This window comes from Ochotona curzoniae, unplaced genomic scaffold, assembly GCF_017591425.1.
Source record: "Ochotona curzoniae isolate NIBS_2020 unplaced genomic scaffold, NIBS_Ocur_1.0 scaffold_4763, whole genome shotgun sequence".
NCBI lineage: Eukaryota > Metazoa > Chordata > Mammalia > Lagomorpha > Ochotonidae > Ochotona > Ochotona curzoniae.
Window position 1 is genome coordinate 6,049,009 of NW_024467123.1, and position 16,977 is coordinate 6,065,985.

Consider the following 16,977-nt stretch of genomic DNA (forward strand, 5'->3'; position numbering starts at 1 on the left):
GAAATCACCTCCAAGGTCCTCCTTGACCTGTGGGTTTTATTGGGCATCTGAATGTCAGTGGGGAAGGACAACGAGGATGCCTGAGCGCAGCCCAGCTCTCAGGTTTCCAGGAAGTGTTAGTGAATCCATTAATGCAGGTGCCCTGGAAGCACCTTACGTTTATAAGTGGGAGCCTCGATATAACACTGTAAGGGGTCACAACTGACTACACACACTGCAGCCCTTACATTTTCATTCTCATTTCATCTCATAAAGCACAGCAAGGGCTGGGATCTGGAAGCAGTCTAAGCAGAAACTGAATGTCTCTGTGTCATCCTTGTCTTCATAACAGCTCAACTATTAACTGAGGAGGCAGACACATTTGACACCAGATGCTATCTCCAGCAATTGTTAGCACCAAAAAAAAAAAGTACTTCCCAGTGCACAAACTCCAGACCTGTGTGACTGACTCAGTTTGAGTTCCAACTGTTCCACTTCTGATTTGGCTCCTTGCTAATGTACCTAGCAAAGCAACAGAAGATGGCCCATGTGCTTGATTTCCTAAACCTGCATGGGAGACACAGAACCTCCTGGCTCCCAGCTGCCATCATTGCAGCCATTTGGAGAGTGAGCCAACAAACAGATCTCTCTCTCTCTCTCTCTCTCTCTCTCTCTCTCTCTCTCTCTCTCTCTTTCTGTAAGTTTCCCTTTCAAATAAATAAATATTTTTATAAAAACAATTCTGTTTTTCTAGGAACAAAAGCATGGGAACATTCCATGGGCTCTCCTAATTACATTCTGATTTTAGGATTCAGATGCACAATAATGTGTTTCCTCTTGGCCACTGATAAAGCCATTGCTTCCTAGCTAATGAGATGTAAGCTTAACTGGATCACACTGTCTCTGAATCTCCCTGTGGCTCACTCTGCTTCCTTTAGCATTGTGACACTGTCTCACTGTAAGGGCTGTGACAAGAAATAACAACAAAGCACAGGCTGGCATATTCAGTAATTTTTGGTGAAAGACACTTCAAGTTGATGATTAAATATCTCGTACAGAGAAACTGAAGTGGATTAATATGTTTCTCATTTTAAAATTTTATTTATTATATTATGATACAACTCCATGGGCTCTGGGATTTCTCTTCCCCTCTCCACAAATCTCTACTCCCACCTCTGTTTTCCCCTATATCATTGCAGTGGTATAGTCCTTCATAAACCACCATAAATCCATCATTCTACTATTTAGGTGTATCCTATCAGTGTAAGTTGGACAATAGTAGAGAGTGCATTGTTAAGATATATTTAATAGTTTCATTAAGACTCCATGTTTGATTTGGAAGTAGAGATGCAGACTGCATTGTACCTTCACATCTGGATATGATAGTCACTATTACATAATGACTATATTGCCTCCTAAATGAAAAGTCAGAAAACAAAATCAACAACACAACGAAAAAATATAAAATCTAAAACATGAACTTAAATAACATTCTATTGAATTACTAATGTGACACTGATTAAATGAAAAAGAAAATCAATAATCCTCTTGAACAAATGATTCTACTATGTCATGTATGAGTCAGTGAGGAAATTAATAATTTCAAGATGAAATTTTGTATCTCCTTTTATATTTTATATTTCTGTTGGAATTTTGATTGGAATCACGTTGAATCTGAATATTATATTTGGCAATGGGAATATTTTGATGATGCCGATCCTGCCGATCCAGGTACATGGTAAATTTTTTTCAATCTTTTAAAGTCTAATTCTAATTCTATTCTAATTATTAACGTTATGTAATTTTAACGATAGGGGACTTCCACTTCTTTAGTTAGGTTACTTCCAAGCTATTTGAGACTCCACTGCTTTAAAAGGGACTGTATTTACAACTTCTTTCTCAACCACTGAGTTATTTGTGTACACTAGTGCCATTGTACTATGTGCATCAATTTTGTATCCTGATACCCTGCCAAATTCTCTTTAGTGCCAATAGTCTCTTGATTGAATCTTTTGTTTCTCCATTGTAGAGAAGCATATCATCTGCAAACAGGGATAATTTTGATTCCTTATCTCCAGTTGTAACACCTTTCTTCCCCCACTGCCTAACAGCTCTGGCAAGGACTTCACCTTGAACAGAAGTGATGAAAGTGGACGTCCTTGTCTAGTTCCAGATCTTGGTGGAAAAGCTTCCAGTCTCTCCCCATTTAGTATGACACTGGCATTGTTTGTTTGGTATATTCTTATGATCCTGTTACAGAATGTTCCTTCTATGCCTAACTTGCTTGAGGTTTTTAGCTTGAAATGTTGCTGGGCTTTATCAAATGCCTTCTTCCGCATCTCTTGAGACGAGCATATGGTTTTTATTTTTCAATTACCTGGTTTATCACATTTATTGATTTGCAAATGTTAAACCACCTCTGCATGACCAAGAGAAACACTACCTGGTCCATATCAATGATCTGCCTGCTGTATTGTGGGAACCTATTTAGTATTTTGTTGAGGATACTGGCATTATGCTCATCAGGTATATAGGTCTGTAGTTGTTTTTCTGTTTTGTCTCTATCTGGCTTTGGTCATAAGGTGATATTGGCTTCACAGAAAGAGTTTCAAAGGACCAGCTCCTTTTCTATTGTTTGGAATAACTTTTGGAAACTAGGGTAAGTTCTTCTTGAAACATCTGATCGAATTCTGCAGTGAAGCCACCTGGTCCAGGGCTTTTCTTGGTTCCAAGCAATTTAATCACTGGTTCAATCTCAGTCCTTGTTATAGGTCTATTTAGATTATCAATTGCTTTATAATTCAATTTTGATAGATTGTATGTGTCCAAAATCTACCCATTTCTTCTAGGTGTTCTGATTTGTTGGCATATAGTTGTTTGTAATAGTTGCTAATAATTCTATAGATACCTGAGGTATGTATTGTCATATTTGCTTTTTCTCCTCTGATTCTATTGATTTGTATCTTCTCCCTCTCCCCCCCCCCCATTTTGTATCCATTTTGTTGATTTTCTCAACAAACCAGCTCTGTGATTTATTGATCTTATGTATTGTTTTGGTCACTGTTTTGTTTATTTTCTTCCCTATTTTGGTGATTTTCTTTCTTCTTGCTAAAATCTTGTGATTGCTTTGCTGTTGTTTTTATAGCTCCTTCAATTTCGTGGTTAGCTCATTTACTTAGTTCTTTTCTAATTTCTTAACATAAGCATTGATTGAGGTGAACTTTCCTCTTAAGACTGCCTTGCTCATGTCCCATAAATTTTGATATGTTGTGTTGATGTCTTCATTTGTTTCAAGCAATTTCATGATTTTGCCTTTGATTTCCTCTGTAACTCATTGTATTTGGTAGTATATTAATCAGTCTCCACGTATGTGCATGTCTTCAGTTTACTCCATGATGGTCTGAGAACATGCAGGGTATAATTTCACTTTTTTTTTTAATTTGCTTAAGCTTGTTTTGTGATCTATAACATGGCCAATCTTGGAGAAAGTTCCATGTACTAATGAAAAAAAAAGTGTATTCTGTGTCTTTAGGGTGAAATTTCTATAGATATCAATTAGGTCCATTTGCTCTAGCTTCTAGATGAGCTCTATTGCTTCCTTGCTGGGTTTCTGTCCCATCGATCTGTACATTGATGTTAATGAGATATTTAGGAGCTCTATTTTCCCCTTGAAGTCCATTAATATTTGTTTCAAGTAGGTAGATGCCCTGGCATCTGGTATGTATACATTTATTACGGTGATCGCTTCTTGTTGAATGGACCCTTTGATTATTATGTGGTGTTCATCTCTTTTGATGTTATTCACGCCAAAGCCTATATTATCTGATCTGACAGACCCTGCAGGTAAGCACAAGCATGGAAGGAAACAGTTAAGAGGTCATGGAAAGTGTCCCACTGGCATACATTTGGCATGGTCAGGGGTAAGACCAGGCTGAATCAGTTCACGTCATCCACTGGCAAATTCGAAGGCCAGAACAGAGTGTGGGTCGAGCCAGGTTTGGTCGCGACAAAAGCAGTACACAACACGGAATGCCAAGGTGACGTTGCCTGAGCCAGATGTGAACGCAGCACCCAACCAGCACACATGAGAATCAGGAGAGGAGGGGGCAGAATCGGCAGGGGAATAAGGAGTGGGTCCCTTGCTGGACAGCTACTCCCACTGGAGAGCATGAGCTAGGATGGGGGTAGGCCAGACTAGGCAGGGCTACAACACCTGTATACCTTATGTGGACAAGCTCAGGGAAAAACCAGGCGGGGCTGATTATTCGTACTGGTACAACCTACAATTAGAGTGGGTGAGGGTTGTTGGGGCTTGGCCACAGCATCAGCTGGCAGAAGCTGGCACTGGGGGCTAGTTCTGTCAAGTCAAACCACAGAACCACCTGGAGAGTGCATAATCTGGGAGTGGGAGTGGCCTGGGAGGGAAATAGTGGGATCCTCCCTCTTGGGTTACTACCCCCCACGGGAGGGCACAAAAACTAGGACAGGGGTTGGGGTGGCTAGACAGAGACCCAACAACATCCGTGAAGGCTAGATAGTTGAGCTGGTTAGATGGAACAAGGTGTTAATACCCACTGACATGTATGAGAGCAGAAGGGAATGTGGGACAGACTGGACTACTGCCACACATACTGGCAGACTAGGGTAGGGGGTGGGCCTGCAGGGGGTTATTGTGGGTCGCTCAGGCTAGGCTGCAGCTCCCACTGGTTTATGTGAGGGCCGAGTATGTGCTGGGCAGAACCAGGATGGACTGCAAACACTCATTGGTTCTAGTGGAAAACAGGGATGGAAACAGAACCAACCCAGCAACTGCAACCACCAGCTCAGGGAAAAACCAGGCGGGGCTGATTATTCCTACTGGTGCAATGGAATGGGCGATGGAATGTGCCAGGCCCTGTGCCTGCTAGTACATACAAGAATCTGGTCTGGGAACACCTCAGACAAAGTTTCTTTGGGGATTCCCTCAATTGAGCTTTCAGACTCAGAACCCTAACCAAGAAAAGACAAAACAAGTCAATCAACCATCTCAGCTATATGCTGGCAATGAAAATACTGGGCAAACGGAAACTCTATGATGGACTATGTCAATCAGTGGATTCTCCAACGACTGCATTGTGCTTGGAGTGGTGAGAGTGGCAGCAATTCAGAACTGTTGAACTATCAAAACCACTTGAGCAAGACCCTTGGAGCATGCCCTACATCTGGGACCTGGGGTGGGTGGAAGACTGGGTGGGACTTCTCCCTTAAAATCCTCTTTTACATCAGATATATTAAGGAAATAGTACGGAATTAATTGTCTTGCCCATCTTTCTGTAGCGCTTGAACCTTTTTACCCTAATTATGTCAAGATTGTAAAAATAATAATAAAAATATATATATTATCTGATCTGAGAATAGCAACAAGAGCTCTTTTTTTCCTTTTCAGTAACCTAAAATATATTTTTCCATCCTTTTACTTTTAGCTTCCACTTATGACAAAAATATATTTTGAAGAAATAAAAATAAAATAATCAAAATCTATGAGATATATTTTCCGCTGATTTTTGTTGGTAAGATGAGTCTCCTGTTGGCCACATATGGATGGGTTTTGTTTTTTGATCCAGTCCACTAATCTGTGATATTCCATTGATGACTTTAGACTACTTGCATTCAAGGTTAATATGAATAGATAATAATCTGATCCTGTCATTTTAGCAATGGGTTGTTCATTGTTTGATTTAGTATTCTGCTGTCATTATACTTGAATGTTCTTACACTTGCCTTTGGTTTTGGTAGGTGCTATTCCTTTTCTCTGTCAACAGAACATCTTTCAGCATCACTTGCATGCCAGGTCTGGAAGAAGCAATTTCTTGGAGCTTTCTTTATTGTGGAAGAATTTTATATGTCATTGTATTTTCTTCTGGCCTGTAGAGTTTCCTGTGAGGGGTCAGCTGTGAGTCTTACTGCCATTCATCTATATGTAAGTTGATTTTTTGTATGCATATTTAAGGATCTTTTCCTTATATTTGACTGATCAGAACCTGATTATCATGTGTTGTGGTGCAGATCATTTTTGGTCAATTCTATTGGGAGTTCTGTGCCCCTTCTGTGTGTTGTTTCCCAATTCTTTCCCCAGATTGGGGAAGTTTTAATTTATTATTTCATTGAATGCATTTTTAAATCCAGCTTCTTTTTCCGTGCCTTCTATAACTTACATAAATCTTATTTTGGGCCTTGTAATAGTATCTGCTAATTCTTCAATACTTTTTTATTTTGCTTGACGCAACTCTACTTTCAGATTCTTGATTTTTTTCCCCATTGTGACAAGAAAAATCTTCCAATTCTGAGATTCTTTCTTCTACCTTACTCACTTTATTTTAAGGCTTTCCACTGAATCTCTAATTTGCTCTATTCTGTTCTTAATTTCTAACATACCAACTTTCATTTGATTCATTGCTGCTATTCCTATATAACATAGTCCTTAAATTTCAGGACCTCCTGTATGCGCTTCTCATTGTTGATAAGAAGCTTTATAACAATTTATTTTAGTTACTTTTCCCCCATCTTTTCAATGTATTCCTTAGTTAACTTAGTTAGCCTGGGATTAGGGTGACAGCCTCTGTCCTAAATCATTGGGTGCTGTTCTCTCCCAGAACCTGCTGGCCATTAGGTCTGGGGTCACGGAGATCTAGTTTGGTTGGAACCTGTAGGATGCCAAGTTGGTACTGTCTTCTCTGTGGCACCAGTGCAATGCCCTGAGAAGGAATTGGGTTTACTCCTGGCTCAGTGCTTTTGAAGTTCACTACGGTCCCTCTGGTCCCACAGTCTTTGCCTCATTATAGAAAATTGGGCCTGATGTGGCACTGTTGTGGTTGCAAGTCGGCTGGCCATTAGGTCTGGGGCCATGTGGACCAATTTTGGGTGGAACCTGTAGGATGCCAAGTCAGTACTGTTTTCCCTGTGGGACCAGTGCAATGCCCTGGGCCAGAGTGGAGTTTGCTCCTGGTTTAGCACATGCAAAACTCATTGCTGTCCCTTCAGTCCTACAGCCTTTGCCACAGTACCCAAAATGGCACCTAATGTGGTACTTGTGAAGTTCTTGGTCTGCTGGATTTTAGTTATGGAGTCACCCGGACCTATTTTGGGTGGAACTTGTAAGATGCCAAGTCAGTACTATTTACCCTGTGGGACCAATGTAAGGTGCTGAGCTGGAAGTGAGATTACTGCTGGTAAGTGCTTGCACTGTTTGCTGTTGCTTTCTGGTCCTACAGCCTTTACCACACTACACAAAATGACACCCAATGTGGCACTGGTGGGGGCCTGGGCTCTAAAATCTACCCCGTTCTTGCACTGCCACTTGGAGTCTGCCGTTTTGTCTCTGTTCATGGTCAGAACAAACAAATCAGCAGGATAGACAGTTCTTTTGCTGGGTTCACCTCCTGATTTCTTCGTGCACTCCCCTTCCCACCTGGTTGCCAGTAGGGCTCCAATTACTGATAACTGACAGCTGACCACCACTGGGGTTTCTGGTCACTGCAACAATACTCCATTGTCTCCGGTGCTTCCCTCTATCCATGGGTCTTGAGGGGTCCCTCTGCGGGGCCTGTCCTCTCCTATTTACTGGAATCAGTCCTCTCTGCTTCACCCTGGCTAATTATGCTCCATAAAAGTTGAAACTGTCCTTGCCTTTTGCTGCCATCTTGCTCTCTTATGTTTCTCTATCTCTCTCTCTTTCTCTCTCTTTGTTTTGCAGAAAGTAGAACTCACGTAAGTAGTGCACCACTAGTAGCAGGTGTGTAAGAGTCTCTAATCTGTATATCTAGATTTGAACACTCCCTCCAACTTCACCCATAACCACGGCTCTTGACACCGTGTCCAGATTTAAATTTTTTTTGTATCTTAGTATTTATTTCCCTGCATTAAGTCACTTTTATTTTACACATTTTTGAAAGCCACCTCTTAGGCTTTGTGACTGAGTATTTACATGAGTATTTACATGCATTCTCTGTTTTAACTTAGATGATTTCAAGTTGCCAGCAAAGCTCAGTGGGCTCTTTTCTTGGCTTAACATAGAAATAAAAAAGCAGTAATAGATTGTAGCCAGAGGAGAAGTTTTAATTGCGAAGGTAAAACAAAAGTAAGAAGAAAAATGAAAGCACTCCCTGGGAGGGAGCCCTGAGGTGGAGTACCTCAAAAGCAAAGAGATACTGGGTTTCAACAAGTGTCTTGGATTTGTAAAGGTTCCCTGATCCCTCACAGCTTACCTTAACTGAGCAGGGATTCTCTGTTGAATGCCCACATGGGAGAGAACCTACGAAAACCTTCCCCATTGGTGGTCTTTAGCCAATTAGGAAATGGCTGAGCAATTCCTGTGCTGAATACTTGAAAGTGTTATTTTCCTGGTCACTTGGTGAGAAAGAATCAGGACTTCCTGTCTTCTCTTTCTTCCTGAGGTACCTAAGCTTCCCAGGATTTAAACAATATCCTTTCTACCATTACTCATCATTCATGCCAACAAGAGATAGTGAGAAGGTAGCCCAGGAAGAATGGCCTCACCAGGCTTGATGCTGGAGCTAGCACAAAGTTTTAATGGGCTTGGACAGTCACAATTGGATTAGCTGCTGACTAACTTCTGTGATTATTCTAACTTTATAAATAATATCAAGTGCTTAGCATTAACCTGTGCTTCTTGTTGGAAAACAAAAATATGCCTGAGTAGGTTCAGGAATTGATTGAACAAAATCAGTCAACCTGGAGACTGGTCTGTTGTTAAGGTTACTCTTAAAGTTCTACCCTCGGGGAATGAGGGAAAGAAGCAGCCGGAAGCTCCAGTTGTTGTGGTCCTCCACAAGGGAACCTCTCTGCTGGTCATATTTATTTTCCTGCACCCCTGTAAGATTTGGAAGATTACATAAGATTTTGGAAAGAGTGATGGAAACCTGTCATTTTGAGACAATCTTTGCAAGCTCAGCCTTTCTGATTTCAGTTTTCTTAAAGATAACTGACAACTAAAAACATCCCCATGAGTCAGCCAACTCTCCAAATACTTCTTGGGACTGATGCGCTTACACCTGCTGCACATAGATGCTTTAACAGAGATGTGAAGTTACATCATGTGATTGATGGCCCCAATTTCCAGTAATACTGTCATGAACAAACTTCATGGAATCACCAGATATTCATGGAAATAAAGGTATAATCTAACTCATATCAGTTTTTTTCATGTTATAATTTTTATTTATTTCTATATTATGTGAAAAGCAGAAAAAAAGAGAGACAGAGACATTCTAGCTGCTGGCTAATTTCCCTAAACTCTGCTGGATCAAGTCAAAGCCAGGAATCTGGAACTCCATCCAGGCCTCCCACAAGGGTGTCATGGACACAGGCACTTGAGACATCACCGGATCATTAAGCATTGGCAGAGAGTCATCATATGCTGCCTGTCGTGAACTATCACAGCAGCTAGGACTCAAACTGTGCATCTCAGGTTTGAAAAGCAAAATACACAAGCAAGATACATGTGCAATTGGATTTATCACATGAAGAAGAGACTAGTCATATATTCTGTATTTAAGCCCACCCTAACCCCCACTATTCTCTCTCTCTCTCTCTCTCTCTCTTTCACACATACACACTCACACACACACTCTCTCTCTCTTTCACACATACACACTCACACACACAAATCAGTACTCAGCTATGAACCATCAGAAAGACATCCCACATACTTATATAGAAGGAATCAGTACAGCAATGATGGTCCTTAAGTTGGGCCATAAACTCAATGAACTATCCGCAAAATCAAATACCATCATACTGTTTTCTGGAGCAATACAAGATAATTACAATGTACATTTAGAAGAACAAGCAAGAATAACTGGAACAATGCTGACAAAGGATGATGTGGGTGGGGATGTGGCTTCACCTTCTCAGATGTGAAAGTTAACTGTGAAGCTTTTGTAAGTAAGCAGTTTATACTGATGTAAAAACAGATGTCACATTAGAGGACAGAAACAACCAGGAATAGAGACAATTCTACAAGCAAATAAAGCATACAATAAAGGCAATATCCCAAATCTATAGGAAAAAATGCATATTTAATACATTATATTGGAATGACTGGATAATCACATATTAAGGCTAAATCAAATTCTCACCTGTGTCTAGGTATACATCAGGAACCAGTGCCATGGTGCAGTGGACTACGCCATACTTGCCATACCAGCTTCCTATTCTGGAGTGCCAGTCTGGGTCCAAACCGCTTCAGCATCCAGTTCCCTGCCAGTGCACCTGGAAAGCACTAGATGAGCAAGCACTCAGGTTCCTACCAACCCATGAGGGAAACCTGGATGCAGGTCCTGCTTTTCTGGCACTGGCCTGCTCCAATCCTTGCTGTGGCAGTCATCTGAAAAGATCTCCCTTGGGGGCTGACACACTGGTTCAATGGGCTAATCCTTCACCTGCTAGTGCCAGCATCCCATATGGGAACTGGTTCATGTTATGATGGCACCACTTCTCATCCAGGTCTTTGCTTATGGCCTGTGAAAACAGTGGAAGATGGCCAAGTGCTTGGGCCTCAACTCTTGTATGGGAGACATGAAAGAAGCTCCTGGTTCCTGGCTTTGGACCAGCCAAGCTCTGGCTGTTTTAGCCAGTTGGGGAGTGAACCAGTGGATAGAAGATCTCTCTCTCCTTCTCTATAAAATTGCCTTTCAAATTACTTTTTTGAAGAAATAAAGATTTTTCTCTCCTTTTCAAATAAATATATCTTAAAATATATGTACATAATATGAGTGTGTACACACACACACACAAATTTTCAACTGCATTATATATTCAAAGTTGAAAACTACAAGAAATGTACAGATTTTAGAGAACACACGGGGTGAATTCTTCAATAACCTGAGACCAGCGAAAACTTTCTTGCCTGTTTCTTAATTATGAGACAAATTCAATCAGATAAAAGATTTCTGCATTTCACAAAATTAAAATAAATGCAAACCACAATGTATGAATAAATTTAACAAATACCAAAAAGTTAAATGACAACTTAAGAATTTTAAAAAATTATAATCCAAAGGGTAAATGTTCCCTTAAATTTAAAACTTTCCAAACTTAGAGGAATAACTCCAGGAAACCTTTGTAGAAGACATGGTCAAGACTCTATGAGTCAGTTTAGATAAAATCAATGTACCTTAGATTTATGAAAAGATGTGGTCTCACATTGAGGCATGAAAATCAAATAATATTTCTCATTCACAAATCTGGCAAAATTCAAACTTGGCAAAATGTCAGAAGGTTTGAGAACTTACAATTAAAAAGCCTATTATAGCGGTTGGTGTGGTGGCACAGCAAATTAACACTTTACTTGTGGTGCCAGCATGCGATATGGATGCCAGTTCGAGTCCAGGGTCTTCCATTTCCAATCCAGCTTTCTGTTAATGGCCTGGGAAAGCAAACAGATGATGCCCAAGGCCTTGGGATACTGTACTAGCATGGAAGACCTGGAAAGTAGCTCCTGGTTCCTGGTTATGCTGACTATGAATTGGCTCAGCTCTGGTTGTTGCAGCCAATTGGAGAGTAAATAGCAAAAGGAAGATATCTATCTTCCTCCTCCTCCACCTCCTTCTTCTCTTTCCTTTTCCCTTCCCCTTCTCCTTCTATCGCTTACTCATTCTCTGTACTCTTTCAAGTAAAATAAACAAATCATTTTAACGTTTATTATATTCTTAGACATTGTGATGTAAGAAACTATATGCAGAGTAACATTGTGATAGCAAAACAGCATGCTCCTTTACTCTTTCAGTCCAACTGCTAGGAATGTATGTACATGACGCAGTAGCAAAAATAGAAGACTACTGCATATGTTAACTGCAGAGATATCTGCTCAACAGGACTGTGAATAAACCAAGCGCCTACTAGCAAAGAGTGGTGGGATAAAACACGTTACACCCACAAGGTGAAGAACCATGCCACTCTAAAAATATCATGAGGAAGGAGTGGGTATTGTGACACAGCGAGTTAGTTACGTCTTAGCAAGCTCACATCTCACATCACAGGACCTGGGACCAAGTCTTGCCTCTGCTTCTGGACCAGCTGCCTATCGCTACACCTGGGAGCTGGCAGATGATGACCAAGCACTTGGGACCTTGTCACCTACGTTCTGGGTGGAGTTCTGCCCCCTGGCTTCATTGGGACTGAATTGCAGCTATTGTGGAGATACCAGGAGTGAACCAGGCATGAAAGATCTCTCTTCCCTTCCCTTCCCTTCCCTTCCCTTCCCTTCCCTTCCTTTCCCTTCTCTCCCCTCCCCTCCCCTCCCCTCCCCTCCCCTTCCCTTCCCTTCCCTTCTCTTCTCTTTATGTCACTCTGCCTTTCAAATAAATCAAAGTAAACCTACAAGAATTGATGTATCCACTTGTGGGATGCCATCCAGGATATATTACTCAGTGAAAAAAAAGGTGGTAAAATTATTTTTAATTTACTGCTGTTCTTCTAAGAAGGAGTTGATTTGCAGCTATGCAACTATTTGCTTGTTTATTTAAAGTAGAAAGATAAACCGAACAATAATAATAATTTTCAATAGAGGTGAGAACTGAAGGGCAGGGTCAAAGAGAACATTTTTAATTCTCAGGGATACAACTTTACTTTGGCATTACATGAATATTTTACAAAACTGTAAAATAAAAGTATTTTTAACATTCTAAGCTTAAAAAGATAAACGCAGGCAGTGAACACAGGCTGTGTTGAGTGGAGGCTTCACCACATGGTGGCAGCACACACAGAGAAAGCAATTTTAATGGATGCAAAATAAACAAAGTTGAATAAAACCTTTATGATCCTATACTCTTACGGCAGCAGAAGCATCAGTCTCAACCTGCAGCAACTTTAACTCTAAGACACTGCTTCCTAAAGCTGTTCACTGAGAAAGTCTAGAAATAAAGATCGCCTCGGCAGTCAGGGGCACCTTTCATGCCCAGGTAGAGTTCCCTAAATACCGTGTCCCTCTGCCAAGAACCAAGCTGAGAGCAGGAGTCAGTAAGAGGAGCTGAGCAGCTCTTCCCACCTGCGAGCAAAGAATGTGTCAAACGCACTGAGGGATTCCCTAAGGAATGATGGACGCACCTTGAGCAAGCGCCCCCTGCCCACAGGTAACACAGGCTAATGCAGTGTGTTAAAACACGCCACGTGTCCTTAAGTCCATAAGTCCACAATGATACTAACAGAAAATGACCCTCACTAGGTGATCTTGGAGGGTACTGGGTAACCAATTCATTATTTTGAAAACTGACAAGAAATGAGAAATAACCAAACACTGTTCCTGCCTTTCCTATACAAAACACATCTCTGGGTAACAAAAGTTTGATGAGGGAAATTTTCTTTTACAGAAATGTCCATGGTGGTAAAGGAGAAGAGAGTGTATAATTACACAAGCACAACTTTCAAAGTCCAACCGAAACGACAGATCCAGGCAGTGGCCATCAACAGCATAATAACAGAACAGTCAACTTCGCTGTGTGCCTTGGCTGACAGAAGTACAAATGACCAGCTTTAAACTGCTCTTGTTAAAACATCACAGCTGAATAAGATCATGCCTGCAGAACTGCACCACTTTACAGAGAATGTACAAAGAGGGCCATGCCATCAGCAGGACCCGGGCTGGGGGAAACTCCACAAAACAAACAAATCGGTGTCTTTAATGAGCAAACAGCACAGGGAAACAGGAGCAGGAGCATGTATAGATTAAAACTGGGGCAGCCACACCACGGTCGACGGGGCCAATCTGGAGACAACCCTGTTTCTGTACATGAAGTTGCACCAGAGCTCAGCCCCGTCAATTCATTTCTGTATTAGCTCTAGTTATATTCATGGTAAGATGTCAGCGCCGAGTAGCTGTGACAGAGTATCTGGCCTCCCCTTAGCAGAAAACATTTCCAATCTATTGATTAAAAGAGATTTAAACAATATATGAAACAATTGCATTATATGGACTGCATTTTTATTATATCCCAAAGAACAAGGACACTAGAAGGAAGGTATTCAAAGGAAAGGGATGAGAAGGAAAACGTTTGAAGGCTATTTGAGAGAGGTGGGCATTTGGTAAAGCAGTTAAGACCTGACATGGGACATCTACACCTGGTGGTGGAGTGTCTGGTTCATGTGCTGGCTCCATTCCCAATTCTAGCTTTCTGCTGAAACACACACATTAAGTCAGCAGGTAAAATAGCCCAAGTAGTTAGGTCTCTGCCATTCACATGGGAGACCTAGACTGAGTTCCCAGCTCCTGGGTCTGGCTTGGCTTGATCTTGACTGTTGCAATCATTTGGTGTGAGAACTGTCTCAGAACCCTGGCTGCTGTGGGCATTTGGGTATGAGCTGCCATAGACAGACTACATAGCCCCCCTCTCTCTTTCTCCCTTCCTCCTTTTCTGTATGTTTCTGATTTTCAAATAAAATTTGAAACAAATTTCTAAAAAAGGGCACTTGAGAGAGTTTGGATAGTAGATATTCCAAGAAGTATTAGGCAATGAAATTAAAGGATAGCTCAGGGACTCTGTGGTCACACTGTGGCTGCTGCTGGGAAGCTAAAAGGAGATGCATCTACAATACCCCAGAAGCTCTGGTGGGCAGTCACTATGAGTCACCGTGGTGAAAGCACTGTCAGGGGAGCAACAGAAACAGAACCCCAGGTGTGGGAGCACCACAGGGCCAAGCACTACGCTGCTCCTGCCAAGACTCTCAGCAGCTGAGAGGAGAGGGAGGAGCCTGCAGCTGGACAGGAAAGCTGACCTGTGAGCACTGAGCACTTTGGAAGCTAACACAGAATGAACGGGAAGGCTCCGAAGCAGGCAGTAGATGTTTACTTCGTGTGCTGCCAAAGTCTGTACCAATTAAAACACCACTTAGATTTCAAATGCTATCATCATCAAAAGCAGGCTTTCCCAACATTCCTGAAGTGTGTCAAGACAGCTGGTGCCCAGTAAAATCTTGCACATATCACAGTGGAGAATTTGACTGGGAAACTCAAGAAATGTGAGACTTCTGCCCAGATGAGAGCATAGAAATTGTGTCGGACACCATTTGGATGATGGGTTCATAGAAAACACCTGCTAATCAAACCCTGTGGCATTCCAGCTCCTGGGCGGGCCATATGCACACCAGCCTGTCTCTAGAGGGATCCTGTCTGCTCATCAAATGGTACCAGGGCCATCCCAAGTTCTACTGTGGGCCACAGGGGGTGGGGGGAGAAATGCAGCCCAGCAGGATCCCAGCACACCTGTGCCCTGGAATCTGTCTCCCTGTGGTCTGCTTTGACAGCCTGGAACCTCCTGCCATGGCCTCAGGTGCGGTAGCAGCTACAGTGTCATTTTCTGCAACTCCCATGTTTCCTGTGAGCTCTGTGTCCTAGGGGAAATCAATTTTAATACAGAAGGGCTATTCTCGCCTTGAGGAATAGAACACAGCACTAAGCCACAAGCTTGGAATGAAGTAATAAAATCAACACGATTATATCCCCTTAGCATCATGGTATTCCAGAGCTGTTTCTGCAGGTAGGCAGAGGTTTCTGGACTAAGATTTGCACTTGAGGCTCTGGAGCCTGGAGGGCAAGACCATTGAATTCAAGCCACATAACTGCTCACAGTGTTTCCTTGCCTCCAATGGATGGATTATTTTGAGAAAATGCTAGCAAATGAAGACAATTGCTCTCTCAAAGGGACACAAGAAATACCTTCCCGCTGCTAAGTTTCTTTTGCTAATCAAAAATGGCTGTACCTTCCTCAACATATGCACATATGCCAGCTCATTCAAATGGTACACCCAACACAAACCTCACCCAGAGACACTGCCAATTCTGACTCACCTAGAAATCTTAGGAGCCAAATACAATTCCAAAAACAAATTACCAGGAATTATCTAGATTTGTCTTCATAAGCTGTAGAAGGACATTGCGAAACTTTTGCCATGCAAAACCAGAGCTAGCTGCATTTCCTTCTGCCAGAAAGTGCCAGGAGCAGTTCATACAGAAATGAATAAACAGGAAACCTCCTGGTTTACAGATGCAGGTATAAACAAGTTGTGTTTTGGGAATCCTTTCTTGCTGGTGAGATATAACTGGCTTACACCCCCTACCCTGCCTACATGACAACCTTTTTTAAAAACCTGATTCTGTTAATAAACTTTGGCTACCTCACCAAGAAGGTATTCCACACCTGTCATTAATCAGGCCCCATGCACCAAATCCATCACTGCAGGACAGCGACAATAAGCTAAATGAAAAGACTAGTTACTTATGTTCTAGAATCCTTGACTCATATTGTCTTTTTTTCTAAATATTTATTTTTCGAGATGTACAAAGAGTAAAATGAAAAGAGCTCTCATATACTGGTTCTCTCTCCCAAAGTCCACAAACGCATATATTTGGGTTGTAGGCCAGGAACGAGGAACTCAATCCAGGTTTCCCATATGGGTAGTCTGAACAATCACTCGGGTTATCACTGTGGTCTCCTAGGGTCTGTGTTAGCAGGAAGCTGGAGCAGGGAGTAGGGCTAGATATGAGACCCAGGTACCCCATCGGAGTGTGAGTGTCTTAACCATGAGGCCAAATGCTCACCCCTTGATTCAGCTTTTAAGTATGAATTACAGACTCCACTAATAATCTGAATGGGTCAGATGACTACCGTTGGAATCATCAAAGATTCAAAAATGGCCCAAGTAATGAATGTTTAACCAGTACATTATGAAAGTAGACATTTTTTCACCTTGCACTGACATAGTGTAAGGTTCAAGTGTCAAAATCAGCTTGTATTCTTTAATTTGCTAGGTAAGGGGGAAAAATTGCAAAGATTTTCTGATACCTATGGTGATACAACCAGATAATTGACATCAGTTTCCTGTCAGCAATTTCCTGGGTCTGGGCCACACCCAAACCCCAGACCCACAAGAAGGGTTAGGCAGACAATCCAGGGACACAGTTTGTTAAGCCTCTTTGGGGGAAAGGTGCTTTCAAATGTCGGCACA